This window comes from Elephas maximus, chromosome 19 (assembly GCF_024166365.1).
Source record: "Elephas maximus indicus isolate mEleMax1 chromosome 19, mEleMax1 primary haplotype, whole genome shotgun sequence".
Taxonomy (NCBI): domain Eukaryota; kingdom Metazoa; phylum Chordata; class Mammalia; order Proboscidea; family Elephantidae; genus Elephas; species Elephas maximus.
The window spans coordinates 23,122,111-23,141,974 of record NC_064837.1 but is presented as its reverse complement, the minus strand read 5'-3'; the positions used below and the strand labels follow the sequence as shown (position 1 = coordinate 23,141,974).

Genomic DNA, 19,864 nt, shown 5'->3' with positions numbered 1-19,864 from the left:
GGAAGCAGACTGACTGGGTTTGAATTTCAGCTCTGACACTTACTAGCTGTGTGTCCTTGGGAAAGTAACTGAACTTCATCTGTAAAATCGGATAACTGTACTTATGTCACAAAATTGTTGTGAGGCATAAATGGGCTTAATATATTCAAATACTTAGGACAGTGGTCAGTGCCTGACACACAGTAAAAGTGTTATTTAAATGTTTGCTGTTGTAATTTTCCTAATCTATCATATTGCAAATCACTTTTTATCTTGCTAACAGAATCAAACCATCCTCTTGCATTTTACAGCTCTTTACAGTTTGAAATATGTTTATATACATTATTTGAAATTTAAAATAATCTTTTAATCTAGATGGAACAAGTGTCTCTCCTTTTCCACAGATTAGGAAACTCAGGCTCAGAGAGATTAAGTAACTTGTTCAGAGATATGCGGCTAAGACAGTGGATCTGGTATTGGAATCTGTCTTAACTTCTAAAGTTGTGGCTCATTACATTAGACAATCTGCAGGTTGTGACTAACCTTTTTTTAAGAAAATAGAAACTATCACATTAATAGTAAGAATACTTACTATTATTAATAATAGTATTAATTACTATTATTAATAATAGTAAGAATGCTTACTGTTTCATGACTCTCTTTCAACTACCTATATTTATATATATTTATGTGTGTGTTTACTGGGATGCAATCCTTATCGTGGGACACAGACAAAAATGTTTTAAAGACACTATACTATACCACAGCTACCTCTCAAGTCTATTTACTGAGCACCTATCACTACTGTATTCAACAAAAACATACAATTATAAGCCACAGGTTTGTTTTTAAATGTGACTGTAATCACTGACTTTCCTATGGATTTGGGGAATTACCTGTCCCAAATCAGCACTTTGCACTATATTACACTTTGGCCAGCCTAACACTTTGGAACCGGTTCTCAGTGAAAATCCGCTCAAGATGAAATGTAAGCCAGCAACCATTTTCCCAGAACACACTGGGAAAATGCACAGCACAACCTAAGAGACAAAGAAAAGCTTTAAGCTCAAGTGGTCAGACTTTTTTTTTTTTTTTGGTGAAAGTTGTATCATCCGCACAGAGGACACTGTATCAGAGAAGACGTGGAAGACAGTTACCTCTCATTCTCAAACACTCCTAGCACCAAAAACTGCCCCCTCTCCTCTCCTCATGCTCTTCCCTAAATGTGAGAAGTAAATGCTGACCAATTCTGAACCTACTCTCAAGTCATACCTTTTCTAAGTCAGTTTCCATTTGCACACTAGTGATGTCTTCGGGAAGCTGAGCATCATGGAGCCCTCCACAGTCTCTGGCAGGAAACATCCTCCTGCTCTCTAAGTTGTTTTACATTTTCTGGGGAAAAAGATTCTATCCTTTTTCTGGCCATAACATCTACTATATCCACTATATATTACCTTCTTAGAACCAGTTCTCTGTGCACAATGCCTTGAGCTTATGCGCATTACATTTCTAGTGAAGAGCTTCAGAAAGACCAGTAAGTTTAGTGCAGGTACGGAATGAAGTCTTATTTACAGTTAAAACATTGCCTTTAATTCTATCTTTTTAGTCAGCTGCCAACCAGGGTTAGTTCGCCAACAGAGTTTAAGGTAATAGAGCAACATATGACTGATGTATTAATACGTTCTGTTCAATTTAGGCCCTTCCTCCTTCTCCTCAAGCCTAAAAAAAGGACAGAATCAGGAGGAACCCTGACATAAAACAATTTTTGGTGAGGGTTTCATAAAAAAGCCTTCGTGAAATTCAGAGATCTTACCTTGTCATGCCACTGAGACTCATTACTGTAACCTGAATATTTATGCTTCACACACCCCATGTCCAAGGCTCTAACAAGTCTCTAAAGCTAAAGGCTCTCTCAAAGTTGGACAGGCTGTTAAACCTCAAAAGAGCCCAGGAGCTGAAAGCTCAATGAAGAAGATGAACATCCTCCTCCACTCCCAGTCTGCAAGCCACCACAACTAGCTAATGAAATTTGGGATACTGGCTCATCTTCAGGAAGAACAGAGAACAGTAGTTTCTGTTGGAAGAATTCTTTTACAGTTGGAGTAAACACATACTGAAATGATTCTGAAATTAGCTTTAGGAAGCTCCTTCATATCAGGTGTTGATTACAAACAAAACAAAAAAAAAACTAACAAAACAGTCTTTTAAACCTCTGAAGGCTTCAAAGTACCACAGCTCCCTCACTGATCAGCAGAATTCTTCTGCCTACCTCTGTAGCCCTGAGAAACTGCCATCATCATTTAGCTTTGCTATTTACTCCATCTGTGACTGGTTCTAACTGGTCGAATATGTGCCTTACAACAAAGAAGTAAGCCCCTCAAAAACAAGGTGATTACCTTCAATTACTTTAGCACTGAATGAATCAGGAAAAAAATCATGTAACTATATGCTTAATCCTAAAGATGCCTGAATGACTTGCCTTCCTTTTATTTCAAAGATACCTCAAAGGAAAGACCAACACTATCCAAATTAATATCTTATGGACAATGGTAGAAAACAAAAGTTCATAACTCTTCTATTCCTGGTACATGCCTCCTTCACTCACTATAGCTATTCACTGTCTTCTCTAATTTCTACTCTATAAACCTCTCTCTCTGGGGGGTCCTTTACCAAGGAGAACCTTTACCAACTTTTACCCCGTTCCCTCTGTTAAAACACTTCAATTTGATCAGAAACAGAAAGCACCCAAACAGGGTGAAGAGGGGATCCACAAAGCAAAGAGTGGTGGTGGAGGGAGGAGGCCCGGTGTGGGGAGTCCCAGAATGGATACAGTGATCACTCCCCTAAACAGCAATGAATGCCAAGAGGGCCCATTCAGATCTTGGTTTCTAGATACCAAATTCTCCATTAAAACGAACCAAGGCTCCCTTGGAGAAATGGGTGATACCAAGAAAGTACAAGATAAATTTGGTATATCTTGCTGTATAGGAACAGAAGTACTTAAAAAATAATGCTGACATGTCAAAGGACATAGAAGCCACTGAATGCTCAATTAGCGAGGGAGGTTCAGAGAGGGAAGTTTACAGAGGAGATGTTAGGAGGATAGTGAATGAGTATACTGAGTGAAGGAGACATGTCCCAGGAATGTAAGACCTGTAAACTTTTGTTTTTTAACCACTGCCCATAAGATGTTAATTTGGGTAGTTATCAGCTAGTCCTCTTGAAGTATCTTTGAAATAAAAGGAAGGTAAGTCATTTGGTTATCTTTAGCATTCACTGTGATGGTTAAGATTGTATGTCAGCTTGGCTGGGCCATGATTCTCAACGTTTATATGTGATCACCCCCATGCTGGGATCTGCTGTGAGCAGCCAATCCGTCGAAAGGGAGTTTCCTTGGGCGTGTAGCCTGCATCTGGATATAAGTGGACATTCTGGCTTTTGCCCTCTCCGGATCCTGCAGCTGCCTCCTGTTCATTTGACCTCCAGTTCTTGGAAGTTGAGCTAGCAGCTTACCTGCCAATCTTGGGAGTCACCGGTCTTCACAGCCTATGAGCAAGAATCCTGCTCTTCAACCTGACGATCTTGGGTTCACTCGCCCCTGTAGCTACGTGAATCAGGAGAAGCCTTGTGGTCTTGCCTGCCGATCCTGGGTTCACCAGCCCCCGTGGCTACGTGAATCAGGAGAAGCCTCTATCGTGATCCACCAACTTGGAACGTTCCAGCCTCTACAATCGCGTGAGCTGTTTCTCTCTATATATGGTTATACGCTTTACTGGTTTTGCTTCTCTAGAGAACCCAGCCTAAGATAAACATATATGTGTAAAATTTCTTCCTGATTTACTGGCCAAATCTGGGATAACCTGAGCATCAAAATAAATAATGAGAGTAACAGGGAAAAGAAGTAACTTTACACCAGTAAAGATTAGCAGGTGCCACCTTAATCAAGTGGTCAAACATTACCAGTAATGGGACAAATGAAAATTCTGGACCACTTGAAATTATGCAATGACGAATGTAGTGTCACTTCAGTGATATTCCTGTGAAGATGTGTAGCCTAAATTAAACATGAGAAACCATAACACAAACCCAAATTGAGGGACTTTCTGCAAAATAACTGTTGGTAATCATATAACTGGGAAAGGGGTAGTTCAGTGGCAGAATTCTCGCCTTCCATGAAGGAGACCTGGGTTCAGTTTCCAGCCAATCCACCTCAGGCGCAGCCACTTCCCATCTGCCATTGTAGGCTTGTTATGTTGTTATGCTATTAAACAGGTTTCCGTGGAGCTCCCAGACTAAGACAGACTAGTAAGAAAAGGCTAGCGAACTACTTCAGAAAATCAACCAGTGAAAATCCTATGAATCGTAACTGTCCAATTCCATTGTACATGGGGTAGTAATAAGCTGGGGACCAACTTGACAGCAGCTAACAATAACAACGACAATCATTAAAAGTGTCATGGTTGTAACAATCCAAGAAAGCCTGAAGAACGGTTCCAGAATAAAGAAGGCTAAGAAAACATGACACTTTCCTTTTGCCGCTGTGGCGGTAGCCATGAGTATACTCAGGCTTCAGAAGAGGCTCACCTCTAGTGACCTCCACAGCGGCAAGGAGGAGGTCTGGTTTGACCCCAATGAGATCAATGAAATCACCGATGCCAACTCCTGTCAGCAAATCTGGAAACTGACCAAAGATGGCCTGATCATCCTCAAGCCCGTGACCATCCAATCTTGAGCTCCACGCGGGAAAAATACCTTAGCCTACAGGAAGGGGAGACATATGAGTATAGGTAAGCAAGAAAAAGGTACTGCCAATGCTCGAATGCCTGATAAGGTGACCTGGATGAGGAGGATGAGAATTCTGCATTGGCTGCTCAGAAGAAAGCATGAATCTAAGAAGAATGACCACCTCATGTATCACAGCCTGTACCTGAAGGTGAAGGCGAAGGGGAATGTGTTCAAGAACAAGCAAATTCTCATAGAACTTATCCACAAGCTGAAGGCAGACAAGGCCTATAAGAAGGTCCTGGCTGACCAGGCTGAGGCCCACAGGAAGCACACAATTGCCATGAGGGGCCATTCCAAGCCAAGAAAGAAGAGATAAACAAGACTCTTTCCCAGGAGGAAGGGACCAAGAAATAAAGCTCCCCCCTCTCTTGTCTGAACACGGTGGCCTCAGCAGTTATACAGATCAATCATTCAATAAAACGAGCCCTGACCTGCCAAAAAACACAAATAAATGTGATGTGTGATTCCCAACTACATCCTTTTTGGTACAAAACATATTATCTTGGGCAACTAGGAAAATTTAAATTGGGGCCTGAGAATTATATGACAGAAATATAAACGTTAACTTCTTGATTTTGATAATTTTATTCTGGTAAATGTTGGAGAATGTCCTTGCTTGCAGGAAATACACACTAAAGTATTCAGGATGATGGAGCTTCAGGGCCACTAACTTACTCTCAGATGATTCAAGGAAAAAAATGTTCTTTGTATTGTACTTTCAACTTTTCTGCAAGTTGAGATTTTCAAACTTTTATTAAAAAACAAACAAACCAAAATAAAGTAGCAGTGTTGAAGCCTGAGAAGGGGGTTGAAGATCATAAAGAAGAGTTGGAGAGAGTGGTCTATTGATAACCATTCAGGTTTTATCTTAATGCAGGTGACTCATCTCTGAATTGGTCAGTGCTGACATTGGGGTTCATGCCATCTCGGATAGGTTTCCTGTAACTTTGTATCATCAACTTCTAATTTCTTTTCTATACTTAACCTGAATAAAAAATTTTCCAATGTCTGTACTTCAAATTCTCTCCCCACTTCCACGCTGTTCTGGCAATGGTTCCCTTGTGAGGCAGTCATTCAACTCTCTTATCTTCAAAATGGTGAATTTCACCTTTGGAAAAAAAAAGGTTCCCAAAAAACTGTCTATTCTGAAGGAGGTACCATTTAATGACCCTCCTTTCTTCAGGTCAGGCATTCAATCCTATGTTCTCTTTACCTGCATGTTCACAGCTTAATAAGTGTTTTTTTCAAGGCCTTTCCCTCTAAACACGTACCCAGAACCTCATCACCTGCGATGGAAACTCCCCTATGCTCTAGTCTAAAAGAAAAGCCTTGTTATAAGGTATCTTCTGGAGTGCAATAGAGTTTTGACACTTTTTCCTCCCAGTATACAAAAAGTTTCAAATGACATCATAAGCTCTTATCTCCAGACTTCCTGAAAAGTACCCCTATGACTAGCTTCTCCACTTTCACACCAACAGCAGCTGGCAGGCAGGGTCTTGATTATTCTCCAGCAGAAACGTTTTCAGTAACAACCAATGAGGAGCTTTGAAGTAGTACAAGGATGATGTTTATCACCCACCCTTTCCTCTTCTTTCCTAGTTGGTGGTATCACAGGGAAGAGTCAAACAGTGAGAAGTGGGGGTGGGTGGTCAGGGAAATTCTGGAGGAAGGACAGTGTGTTATGGTCCTTCTCCAAACAGCCATGAACTTTCTTCCCTCACTTTAAACAAATGCTAACAAAAACAAGCTCTTACAATGCATTGCCAACCCACTTTGAAATATGGCGTCTGGGGTCTTAAATGTTAACAAGCAGCCATCTAAGATGCATCAATTGGTCTCAACCTACCTGGATCAAAGGAGAATGAAGAACACCAAGGTCAGACGATAACTATGAACCCAAGAGACAGAAAGGGCCACATGAACCAGAGACTTACATCATCTTGAGACCAGAAGAACTAGACGGTGCCCGGTCACAACCGATGACTGCCCTGACAGGGAGCACAACAGAGAACCCCTGAGGGAGCAAGAGAATAGTGGGATGCAGACCCCAAATTCTCATAAAAAGACCAGACTTAATGGTCTGACTGAGACTAGAGGAATCCTGGCGGTCATGGTCCCCAAACCTTCTGTTGGCCCAGGACAGGAACCATTCCCAAAGACAACTGATCAGACATGGAAGGGACTGGACAATGGGTTGGAGAGAGATGCTAACGAAGAGTGAGCTACTTGTATCAGGTGGACACTTGAGACTGTGTTGGCATCTCTTGTCTGGAGGGGAGATAGGAGGGTAGAGAGGGTTAGAAACTAGCAAAATTGTCACAAAAGGAGAGACTGGAAGGGCTGACTCATTAGGGGGAGAGTAAGTGGGAGTATGGAGTAAGGTGTATATAAGCTTATATGTGACAGACTGACTTGATTTGTAAACATTCGCTTAAAGCTCAATAAAAATTACTAAAAAAAAAAAATGCATTGCCAAACTCCCCGGCAACTTATTCTCAACAAAATTTTTTATACAGCCACATCCATGAAGATATCCAAGGAGACTGATCAACAATTGGGAAGAGAACCTAGCAACACAGGACACTAAGGCAGACAAGAACATCCGAAAGAAATCGGAAGTCACCTGGAGATCTAGCCCCAACTGGAATCAACTTCAGCCTTCTGCATTTTAAGGAAATAAGACATTGCTCACAAAACCATTCACTTTCAGGGTAACCACCAAACAAGAATACTGAAGGGAAAGCCTGAAGGGAAAATCACAAAAAGATTTAAGAGTCATTTTTAGAGAGAGAGAGAGAAACTGTTTTCCTTCTTTCTATCCCTCTTTCGCCACCTAGCAAGGGCCGTTTCCAAAGATAACACAAAAAACTTTCTATTAAAATGACATACTAAAATTCCTATAGAGCTAAACAAATGTGTCCTTAGCATCCTACTAATTTAAAAAGCGTCCAAAAGTTTTCTTCCGTACTCTGAAGAGAATTTAAAATGCAACCAAAAGACCAAACTGCACCTTGCCAATTACAATAATCTTATAAAAAGCATACATTGCTGTGAATGACATTATTTCCATCTCAGTCTATTCTCCTATGATGAGCAGCAATGAACTCAAGGGTATGATCTCAGAATATAAAAAGTCATTAAGGCTGCTCCTTAATAGAGTCTTTTAAAATATGATCCTATACACAGCTCTTCAAAAGAAGGACGATATGTTTTAATTGTGAGATGGGTTTTTACAATGCTTTGACCTCTTGTCTAAAAGAGGTCTGGAAAAAGAAATAACTGCAGTAGAGGGAGGGAGTGAAATGTGTCATTCTGGTTATTATAATCCATCAAATTCATACTTCGGCCTTGAATAACTGCAGCCAAAAAACTGACCTGCAAATAATTATCACCGCTATCTGCAATAAAAGTTAATTGGACATAATTGAACTAATGCCCTAAATCACAGGAAGCTGCAACTGGCGAAGACCCCACTCCTCCTGCTTCTTCAATCTGCAAATGAAACTGCTAATGATAATTTGTGGACAAACATGAAATTGCTCTCATGATTTCCTCACTGCACATCACTCAGCAATTCCAGCTAATGCCCGGCATGTCGGGCCAAGAGAAAAATCATTAACTGCTGCTTCCTTTGATAAAGATGAATTTTAACAATAACCAAACCCATTAAGGCTCAAGGTTGCTGAGAACTGTGACATTTCCCCCGGATGCTCTAAGTAAGGCACTGTGGCCTGATCTCCCTGCCCTAGTACTATGCACTAGATGTGCCCTGCGCCACTAGCATGTGTGGTGATGAGGCAGTAGTAAGAAGAGACATTATGCAAGGCCAGAAGCTACTAGTGGACTAATAACTTACCTTCTTATAAAAGAACCTTGGGTAATCTCATTTTTAGACAGGCAAATTGCACTGTAGATCCGCTTCAAGAACAAAGATTAAATCACTTCTGAATGGACTTTAGAGCTGATAGATTTCCTGCTGTCTGACTCATTTACCTTCAATTCTGGCAAAGAACTGTGCTCTTTCCCCTGGAATTGAGTATCAGACTCTTTGCTTTTTAACTGTGTCTACAGCCTGAGGGAACTAAGACTCCTGCAGGCATTGTGGTGTCTCAGGAAGCCACTCTGTTTTCAGAAAGGAAAACTGTGGTCTTTATATCATTAGTAACCTGTAGACAGGAGAAAGGTACCCTGTTCAAGTGACAGAAAGCAGAAGAGAAAAGCAGGTAGGTACAAAGTGCTACGCGTTTATTTTTCTTAGGTGGTCTGGATTCTATTCTGGCAAAGAGGTAGCTAGAAATGAATGCAACCAGAACCTGTCTTAGTTTCCCAGTGTTACCATAACACAAATACCCAAGTGCGTGGCTTTAAAGAACAAAAATTTATTTTCTCACAGTTCTGGAGACTAAAAGCCCAGATCAGGGTCTCTGCCCAAGTGGATTCCTTCTGTGTGGGGCTTCTGACCAGTACTTTTCGGTTTGGCCTCCTGCTGAGAATTTGCATTTCCACACCCAGACAGAGCAAACGGTTTTGTGTATACATAAGAATCACCTGGAGATCTTGTTAAAATGTAGATTCTGATTCAGGGGTGGAAATGCAAATTCCCCACAGGGTGTCAAACTGAAAATAAGGGGTTTGAAGCCCTGCTTCTGCTGGCCTCTCTCCTAATTCTGATGACCGCTGGCCACCTTTAGCTTAGCTCTGCTGCTTAAACATTCATCTGCCTCAAACCACCACTCAGACCCTTTAAGACCTACCCTACTCCACTATGGCCTCGTTAACAAAAGAAAACCCTACAGTCAGCCCTCTACATCTTTGGGTTCAGAATCCAGATTTGACCAACCACTAATAGAAAATATTGCGGGGGGGGGCTTTTTTTCCTTGTCATTATTTCCTAAATGATACAGTATAACAACGATTTACATAGCATTTACATTATACTAGGTATTATAAGTCATCTAGAGATGATTTAAAGTATACGGGAGGATGTGCATAGGTTATATGCAAATACTACACCGTTTTATATAAGGGACTTGAGTATCCGCAGATTTTGGTATTCGTGGGGGATCCTGGAACCAATCTCCCAGGGATACTAAGAGAGAAGTGTATTTCCAAACAGGGCCACATTCACAAGTATAGGGGTTAGGACTTTAACACATCTTTTGGGAGGACACAATTCAACCCGTAACAGAACTTTTCCCAAAGAAGCAGCGAGACCACCTGCCCATTTGGTACTTTTTGGTAAGTTCTGGAAGGTTGCAGTATACTTCCTCTACTCCTTAAAATGTAACACTTTCTGACGTGAAATACGGAGAAGCCTAGGAATAGTGCAGACATAAGTAAAAAACAGGGCTTGGAACCGGTTTGTCCTGGTTTGAACCCCTGCTGATAATTTGCATTTCTAACAAGTTCCCAGGCGATGATAATGTTGCTGGTTAGGGACCAATTCTGAGAACCACTAGTAGAGCAAGAGTTCTCAAAATTTATTATCCATAAGAATTACCTGGGGATCTTGTTAAAATGTAGATTCTGATTCAGCGGATGGGGGGGGGCGGAATGCAAATTCTCAGCAGGGATTCAAACCAGAATGAACGGTAAAAAACAGAGAGGAAAGCAATAGTTATAGTGAGGGATCTAGGAAATCATAATAATGGATAGCAAAAGGCAACAGGAATGCTTAGCCTGAAAAAAAGAACACCTAGTAGAGGGACATCATTTACTCATTCACTGAGCACCTACTATGTGCAAGGCACTGTGACAGTATTACGTATTAGGAATATAAATATGACAAGCAAAATTCCTGGTGAGAAATGTAAATAAAGCTGTTTGGGAATTCAGATAATGAAACGAATACTTTCAAGGGACAGCAAGAAAAAAGGGGAACAAGAGTACAGGTCATTGAAAGCTGAGTAAGAATTTACCAGATTGAGAAGTGTAGGCCACTCTAGGCAGGGAAAACTAGCAGAATGAAAGGCATGCTGTTGTAAAACCAAATGGCATGTTTACTGAACCACAAGTGGTCTGGTACGCAGAGTAGAGTGTATGTGCTGAACCTGATGTGCCATATTATGAAGGGCCTTATGTTACATATTAGAGACAGAATAGCAGATTAAGAGGAGGCTGGGTTAGAGTCATAACTCAATGTTCTTGCCATTCAATCAGCATAAAAGTGGCCCCAACACCTTAAAAGAGATTACATCTGTAAAGTACTTAGTACAGTGCCTGGCATTAGTCAGTATGTACTTGCAGTGTGGTGGACTGCTTTTGGGCAGACTTTCTCTTGCCATGGTTTTTTAACTCCCGCCCAAGTGACTGGGAAGGACTGTACAAATAAGGTAATTGTGGCCCACCAAGGGGACTGGACTAGGCTTCAAAGAGAGCCAATTCCAGAGCAGAGGCACCCCATTCCACCAATAAGCCTCCTGCTCAAAGGCACTCAGCTTTCTCGCTCCTGGGCCGGGAAGCCACTTCACCATCTCCTGTGGGTCTCTCCTGCCACCGTTTCTCTGACACTGCTTCTCGCCGTCTTCAGTGTTACAGCTCTGTCTCCAGGTCTCTTGGTTCCAGAAGCGTCTCAGCACAGGGATCCTGGGTCCAAAAGTACCTCGAGACACTTATCGGAAGAGCTAAGAGGGCTTTGTAACACTTGCCCGAGAAGGACAGAGGTTGAGGGGCCAAAAGTGTTGCAACACTTGCCCAGACAGGGCAGAGGCCAAGGGCCAGAGAGACGCATGCTGGTGAGCATGGCTGAGAAGTGGCTGTCCCGATGGAAGAACTGTATCCTAAGCATTCTTAAACCTAAATTGTAACCTGTTACACTTCCCTAATAAACCCCATAATCCTCAGTAGTGTCTGTGAGTTCAGTGTGGCCACTGCAATGAATTATTGAACCCAACAGAGAAGTAGAAAGTGCCATGGGAGGGTGGGTTGGTGTCAGAATTGGTAAGGGTGGCAGAGAGAGGAGGCATGTCTGACGTCCACCTCGTAAGAATCAGCCTTGGGCTGTTGATCTCAGTTCTCCTTCCCTCTTGTGAAGTTAGAGGAGGTCAAACGCTGCCCCCACACCATTTTCACAGTGCTCAGTGATGGTAGTTATAACTATTATTAGCTAAACCCAGTAACCCTAGGGTAGACTTTATCCTGCAAGCCATGGGGAGATACGATTTTAAGAAAACATGATCAGATGTCTATTTTAAATAAGTCTGCTGTAAGTGTGAAAGACAAAAAGGAAATGGCAGAAGCCAGTTAAGTGGCTATAGCGATTGTCGAGGTGAGAGATGACGATCTCAAATGAGTGTCATAAGAAGGCTGTCATACAAAGAAGGGAGTAGCTTTACCTCTGAACTCCAGAGATCAAAAATAGGTTAATAAGTTACAGGCTGAAGGAAGGCAATTTTAGGTGGACGTAACAATTTGAGCTTGTTCAGCAGTGGCACAGCACTAAAAATGCTGATGCAGAAGCAATGCCCATCTACCAGGAATGACGGAAAAGAGTTATTTTCATTAGCTAGGATTCGGACAAGACGACCACTAAATCTAACTGCCATTATTCTAAATCACTTAACCAAGGTGCTTTGGTAAAGTCATTGATAGCACCCTACATTTGTATAGAGCTTTACAATTTTCAAGGTGCTTTCACATTGATTCTTTCATTTGATCTTCTCAAATGCCCTATGAGATAGTCTGGGCAGGTATCATTTTCACAGATAAAGCAACTAGGAACTATATCATATTAAAAAACCAGTTTAGGGACACAAAGTTAGTGAGTGTCTGGACTACAACCAGGTTTTCTGGCTCCTAGTGTGTGCTCCTTCTACTCTTATCACTGCCTCCAACATGGTGCCAGAGTTGAAAATCCATTCTGAGAATCCATTTCTCTTTGGTCATCCATCTGTTTATTCTCAAAAATCAAGAAAATTCTTCTGCATGTCTTATATTCCTTGCTCAGGAGCTTCAGCCTATTCCTTTGTTCTCCTATGTACCCTGTCAAGGTAAGTAAGAGCTAGTAACCTGTCTTTCTATAAAGGTCCTTCATATTTGCATCCTATTAAAATGCCTGTCACTTCCCTGATCTAGGCCAATTAGTTCCTTGAGTTTTTCCACATATTCTTTTCCTTAAGCTAGAATCCATTTCCCAATTTAGTAGTAGCAGCAGGAAGACCTGGAGTCATCACCATGAGTCGGAATCAACTCCTTGATAACTAGTCCCTGTCCCCCACCCCGGAAGACAATAATCCATTCGCATATACTCCAATTCTAACATTTATTGAGTACCTACTATGTAGCAGGCAGTGCTCCAGGTGCTGGGAACACAGCAATGAACAGAACTGACCAAAATTCCTGCCTGTGTTGTACTTCCATTTTTAGTGGGGCAGGGGAGGTTGAAGGTAGGGGGTGGTCAGATAAACATATAATGAACAGGTAAATTATATGGACTCTTAAACCAAAAAAAAAAAAAAACCCAAACCGACTGCCGTTGAGTCAATTGTGACTCATAGTGACCCTACAGGACAGAGTAGAACTGCCCTCCATAGAGTTTCCAAGGAGCACCTGGCGGATTCGAACTGCCAACCTTTTGGTAAGCAGCCGTAGCACTTAACCACTATGCCACCAGGGTTTCCTATGGACTCTTAGAAGATGGTAAATGCTATTAAAAAAATAATAAAGCAACATGATTAATGTCACTGAAATGTACATGTAAAAAATGCTCAAATGTCAAATGTTTTGTTATATATATATTTACCACACACACAAAAAAAGAATAATAAAGCAGCGTAAGGAGACAGTTGAGTGAGAAGGGGGCACAATTTAAAAATTTTTAAATAGTACAGTCAACACAGTCCTCACTGAAACTAGTTTCTCCATGGTTTATCCGCTAGTTTCAGCGCAAAACAGCATTACAGCTTATAATTAGGTAGTAGACATTTTTTTAAAGCACTTGAACAATAATATTGGTTTTTTCCTCATTTCAAGTTTAACTCTTAGGCACTCACACTCTTAATAAAATGTAACCTATCAATTTGTTTGAAGAGTCAAATCTTGTTTCTGTAGCATAGAAAACTCTTCCAGCAATAATGCAACAAAGTCATGCTTGCCTGCACACATACACAGATCGCTGCTGGATGTAACTGTCTTTGATAAAGACTAGCCTTTTCCTGTTGAACAATGGTACTTTCTCAAATTATGTGTAGGGAGCTGAGATGAACAGACGTGGGCAAAGGGGGAGAGGGAGCTGGTATAAACAATTTCAGAGAGCTTCAAAACTGGCGTGCAGGCTTGAGGTGGCATCAGCCTCACTTCTAGCTGCACTTAGGAACGCGCTCCCCCAAAACATACTGTGAATGATACAGACGACGTATTTCAGCTGGGACATTTGTTCAGCTTGGAGAAGAGGCAAAAATGAAAATACAGCTTGCTAAAAAGCTCCCTGTTTCAACTTAATTTTGCCATGGGCTACAGAAATAGACAAAGGACTTTTCTTAAAAGGAAAGGTTCCTTTCGTCTCTCTGGAGAATGTTCTAACATAGTATCACGCTCCGAATGCACTGTATCTCACAGGGATTGAATGAAGCCCAACTACTTTTCCTTTGTAAAGCACTTTAGTGAAGGCACAATAACACCTGGCAGAACAGGTTAAAGCCAAAATTTGGATTCTTCATTAATCTACTGGTCTCAAGTCCTGAAACTGAAGAGGTTCTGGGAGAACAAGATAAGCAAAAGCCAAACCAGTACCTTAAGAGCTACAACATGAATGTCTTCCAGCCAGAGGACACCATTCAGGAACTCAGGAAATGTGACTTCTCCACTGATACACTGCAACCTAGGATGAGCTGCTTTTAACTGCTCATAGTCTTGATACCTGCTTCCTTATAGGGTCGCTATGGCAGTTGGAACTGACTTGGCGGCAACGCATTTTTTTTTTTAATAGTGTGAACATAAATGAAATGTCAGTAGTAGGTTTAGCTTTTGGAAGGAAAGAAAAAAATCTAAGTTGTGATTAATAATGCTTATATTTCTCCTCTGAAGCAGTGGGGATGTCATCTAAATCATTTCAATTCTATAAGTGTCATAAAATCTGATTTTTACTCAGATCAGCAACTGATCCTCAAACCACTTTGCCGAATGCAAGTTAACCGCCAATTGGTCACGGAAACCTTGCCTTTTAAAATCTGCTGTAATATTTAGCTGAAACTACCACTTAAAAAAAAAAAATGCAAGAAACATTTTTCCACCAAAAAGCATTTGGAGAAATCCCCAGCTTTGAAGTGATGACTTACAGTACTTCTTTAGTCATACAAAATCTGACTATTCCAAATGGATTTCATTTCAGCCGACATCTCTGATCATAAGTACACACAGTCCTATGTTGGAAGAAGTCAGAGAAAGGTTTAACAGTTCTTCTTTAGGTTGGCTATCTTCAGCTCACCCTCACGGGATGATTCACATACACAGTCACTCATCACTTAATGCCACAATGCGTTCTCTGATTTGGATGTTGTGTGAACACCATGTTACGTACTTCACAAAGCTATATGGTGTATCTTTTGTTTCACTTCCAAATTGATACTTCTCCCTTGCCTCTTGCTGCTGCTATCATTAGCACTGGTTGTGCTGTGCTTCGGAGTCAGGATGCATTTCACGGTAATATTTTCAAAAGAAAATTAAACCGATAACACAACACTCAAGAGATAGGAGGTAAATGAGACTGGATGCTGCTGCCTACAAGTCGAAGCACAGACTGTTATATAGTAAACTTATTTGTAAGTAGGAAAAGTTCATATTAAAATAACGATAGAATGTACAGTACACACATAAGCCAGTAACATACATGTTTATTATGACTACCAAGACATATGTTATACATTATATATGTACTGTACCATTATACATCTGGCAGCACAATCACTCTGTACATAAGAGACATGAGACAACGTGTTGCACGCCGGAAGCTGTTATGTTCTCTACGTCCGGTTAAGTCCACTAAGTCCTACTCTCTGATAGAGATTTCTGAACTCTATTACAACCTTATGGGACCACAGACATATACACAGATGGATGTTGCCGGAACAGACATTATGTGGCGCATGACTGCACTGCAGGGCCAGAAGATGCCAACAAAGAAGACACGCCAATATCAAGAGCTAGTTTCCCTATGACTTAATTGGAAGATCTCAACTTTTCCATAGGACCTCAGCGCAATTAGGTAGCAAGGGTAAAGTTTTAAGTATTAAAAAAAAGTAGTCAAAACTGTCTCAACACTATTAAACTGAAGTTCCTAGCTCTAGTACTGAGTTATACACTACTTTGATGATTAAGGAGCCCTGGTGCCAAAACGGTTAAGCGCTCGGCTGCGAACCAAAATGTCAGTGGTTCGAATTGACCAGCTGTTCTGAGGGAGAAAGAGGTGACAGTCTGCTTCCATAAAGATTACAGCCTTGGAAACCCTATGTAGCAATTCTACGCTGTCCTATAGGGTCGCTATGAGTTGGAATCAACTCAACGCAATGGTACGGTTTTGATACTAAGAAGCTAAATGTAATCTATGCTCTTGGCTATCTTTTTTCTACTGGTCTCTCAAATGACCAGAAAAAGAAAACAAATGCCTGAACAGTTTTTCAGCTGGAAAATCCCAGTTAAAAAGTAGAGGACTTTAAAGCTATTGCTTAAAAATGTGGTCTTGGGAATTTCTTTGGGTTTCACCTGTCTACATGTTCCCTGTTTGCCCTTCTGCATGAATAGTCAAAACTCTGATCAGGAATGAGCCCTTAACTGGAGCATGGCCCATACCTTTGTAAAGATGATCTTCATCCTTTTCAGCTAGACTGAAATGTAACAAACTCAGTTCATGCCTGAATTTGATCTAATCTGTGCTCCCTTCCTGGGACCCACCAGAACCAAATATAATAAAACTTCAACTTGGCCTTTGATTTACATCGTCTTTTATTCCTCCAACCCCTCATCCTGATCCTTCCTCTTCTCTTGATTGATAATGGTATCCTGGTTTTTAGATTCCCTTCACAACTAAAGAAATAAAAATGGCCTCGCAGGGTAGAGACAAGAAGATCCGAAATCATTTCAAATAGGGATCCTGAAAGGAGTTCTGGGAGAAAAGAATTAAATATATAAGAGAATCAAAGAAGGGAATAGTTCAGAGACCTTGGCTCTGGGTCTGGCCTCACTACCCAATCACTGTCTAAGTTAGACACTCTCGGGCATTATTTTCCCTACCGGAGAGAAATGCTGAGACCAACGAGAGCATGCTTATACAATTCCCAGTACGAAAGTTGCTAACCAATCCAAAAGTAAAAACATTTATCTTCTTAATACTGAAAATGATTCTTGGGCTGAATAAATTGTCAAGCTTTTGTGAGTTGTTATATAATTACACCCTACAACCCTACATTTAATTTCAAAGTATAATACGTACTCACAGCACAAAAAAATTCCTTTAACCCAAGCCCTGGGCCTTTTTCTTTTCTTCTATTACCATATATAGAGTTACATATAATGAAAATATCTAATTAAGAAAATTCTAAGATCTGGCCAAACAAAAAGACTGTCAATGCTCACAGAATGCTTATACAGAAAAAAGTTGATGGAGACAGCAAATAAATAACTGAGCAATCTAAGTGTTTGGTTTAAAAAAACAAACAAAAATATGGATTAAAGGTTTATATCTGAAAGGCAACTTTGTTTTGAACTCTACCATGCCCATAATAAGTGCCCTATGAAACACAGTCCCGGTAATTAATTCAGTAGACTCTTCCCCTTTCACTGCCAGATTGAACAGTTCTGAGGATAATCTCCTTCACTCTCCCAGGGCTCAGTTGGAAGATTCATTATTTATGCCCTCAATTGTTTACTCTGTCCTATTTTTCCATCCATCCAGGCCCAAGGGCAGTGTTATCATTGGCCTGATTCCAAAATGAATACTTTAGCTCACTGCCCTACCAGTTACAAAACCAAAGATAATCAAACACAGTGGTTATCTTAATATTGGAGAGCAACCCCACCCCATGGACTGATCCAGAAGTTAATAACAATGCTGGTCCAGGTTACCAAAAGCTAAATTATCTTGGATGGATGAAGTGAGATCCAGACATCATTCTAGTTCTTTATTCTGAACCACTCAGCAACATATATATGTATGTGCAACAAGAATTCATAAAGGGCAGTATAGTTAGAAAGGCGGTTTCAGCCTTCACCAAGAGCAGACCTGTAAACCACATCTGGAGGATTAAATTGATTGAGATGCTCTTTGCGTAGCAGCCATTCATTAGGAAAAGTTCAGTAACTCACCAGTCATCAATTCCACATCCTTATCTGAGCTGTAAACAGATAACAGACTCTGACTTTACCAAGTCCCCTACCTTCTGAATTCACAGTAAACAACCTCCTCAAAAGATTCCGCTTCCAACAGTCAACTCCTGGGGAGAGGGTTATGCTTAAAGGCACACAAAATACCGTCTCTGACATTTGACTGACAAAGCAGAGTCAGAGTAGCTAAAAACTACCATCAGCCACATCTCCATATGAATGCATTCACTGTCTCTAAATATGTCTCTCACATTGAGAGCAGCACTCCCAGGTTTTTGCCTCTAATATTTCCTCACCTTGAGCAAGCTTTTCTAAATACCAAATTCTCAAGCTGATTATTATGAAAATCAAGCAACGCCAAGGGTCCAATCTTTTCCTTCACCTTCTCAAGGGATCACTTTACAGTTTAGATGTGAATGGTGGATTGGGCTGAGTCTCCCTCTTAGCGAGAACACAAGGCCCTTTTTCTTAACACATTCTAAGCTGTGACTCACAGAAATAAGCAGGATGAATACAAACAGATTGCTAAAGAAAATTAAGTTAGCTACCCTGACCTTTGCAGCACTATGTTCCCTTACCTAAGAGATTATGGGAAGTCATGGCTTCATAAAATTGCTTCCCTGCAGAGTATCAAATTTGAGGATTTCCATCACCCTTAAATCGTATTTGGAGATCAATGTAGATACATTTATTATTAGTTCTATATAAAGCCTTTCGTCTACCGGGAAAAATTCTTTGGGGAAATTACTGCAACATGCAAAGTACTGATTACACAAATCAGTCAAGAAAATAGAAACATAAAAAAATAAAGTAAGCAAAGTGTAATAAAACCTGTATAAAATTTGAATGTCAAATAGGAGGACAACTTGTTTTTGTTTTTTGGCAGAATTAAGTTGAAGTAGTATATGCTTTAATATGCTCTCCAAGTGGAGGTTTGCTTTTTACTTTTTTGGTCGTCTCTCTAGTTTGCCGTATCTTAGACATCAAAGTGCACTTCATCTTACACAGTAGTTTCAATCACTGATTTTTAACACTTTATTCTTCAGTAACAAGTTAGGCAAGACAACATTTGGATGGATCTTCTTTCCCTTCCAATTTCAACATGATTCATGGAGTCTTAAGCCACAAATGAGTAACAAAGTAAAAATCCAAAATACAACATAGGTTTCCTGCGCATCTGCTTTTTGCACAATTCTATACTAAGGCTACTTCAGATATAAAAAAAATACAGTAAGTTTCTTGATCCCTAATAAGTTTCCACAACTGAGGGCATTTCCTATCCCATCATCCCTATTCTGAATAACACCTGCCTTCACCTAAACTAAAATAAATAAATAATTTTTTTTTTTTTTTTTTTTTCACCTAAACGGCTTCTGACTGGTCAGCAATACAATAAATCAATGCAAAGGAAAAACACTAATCCAGTTAAAACCGTAAGACAGCTCTGGCATAACAAGTCTGTCTTCAAAATTGGTTTCCAGTTAGAACAATCTCTGGATGCTGAATCTGGATTGCAAGAATGAACTCCGAGTCACATAATTAATATTCATCAAGGTGCTGCCAAAAAACTGATACTCATCCCTTCTGGCACTTTAGCTCTTTGCTAATCAACATTAAGATAAACCTGTTCCAAACACCTTCGGTTGGAAATGCTCGATTAAAGTTTAAGTTTACCACAAACACAGACATCCAACACACACACACACACACACACACACACATCCTGTTTCTAACATCACAAATTTTAAGTTTTATATCCTCAATTGGTAACGTCCCTCTCAATTTG

General features: G+C 40.5%; 1 protein-coding gene and 1 pseudogene across 5 annotated transcripts in view; one reads left to right on the top strand and one right to left on the bottom strand.

Moving 5' to 3' along the window:
• The window catches only part of LOC126061954 (protein FAM222B), an 89,793-nt gene that overhangs the window by 44,801 nt on the left and 25,128 nt on the right, over window positions 1-19,864 (bottom strand). The window lies entirely within an intron of this gene.
• LOC126061958 (60S ribosomal protein L19-like) lies at window positions 4,532-5,118 on the top strand (annotated as a pseudogene).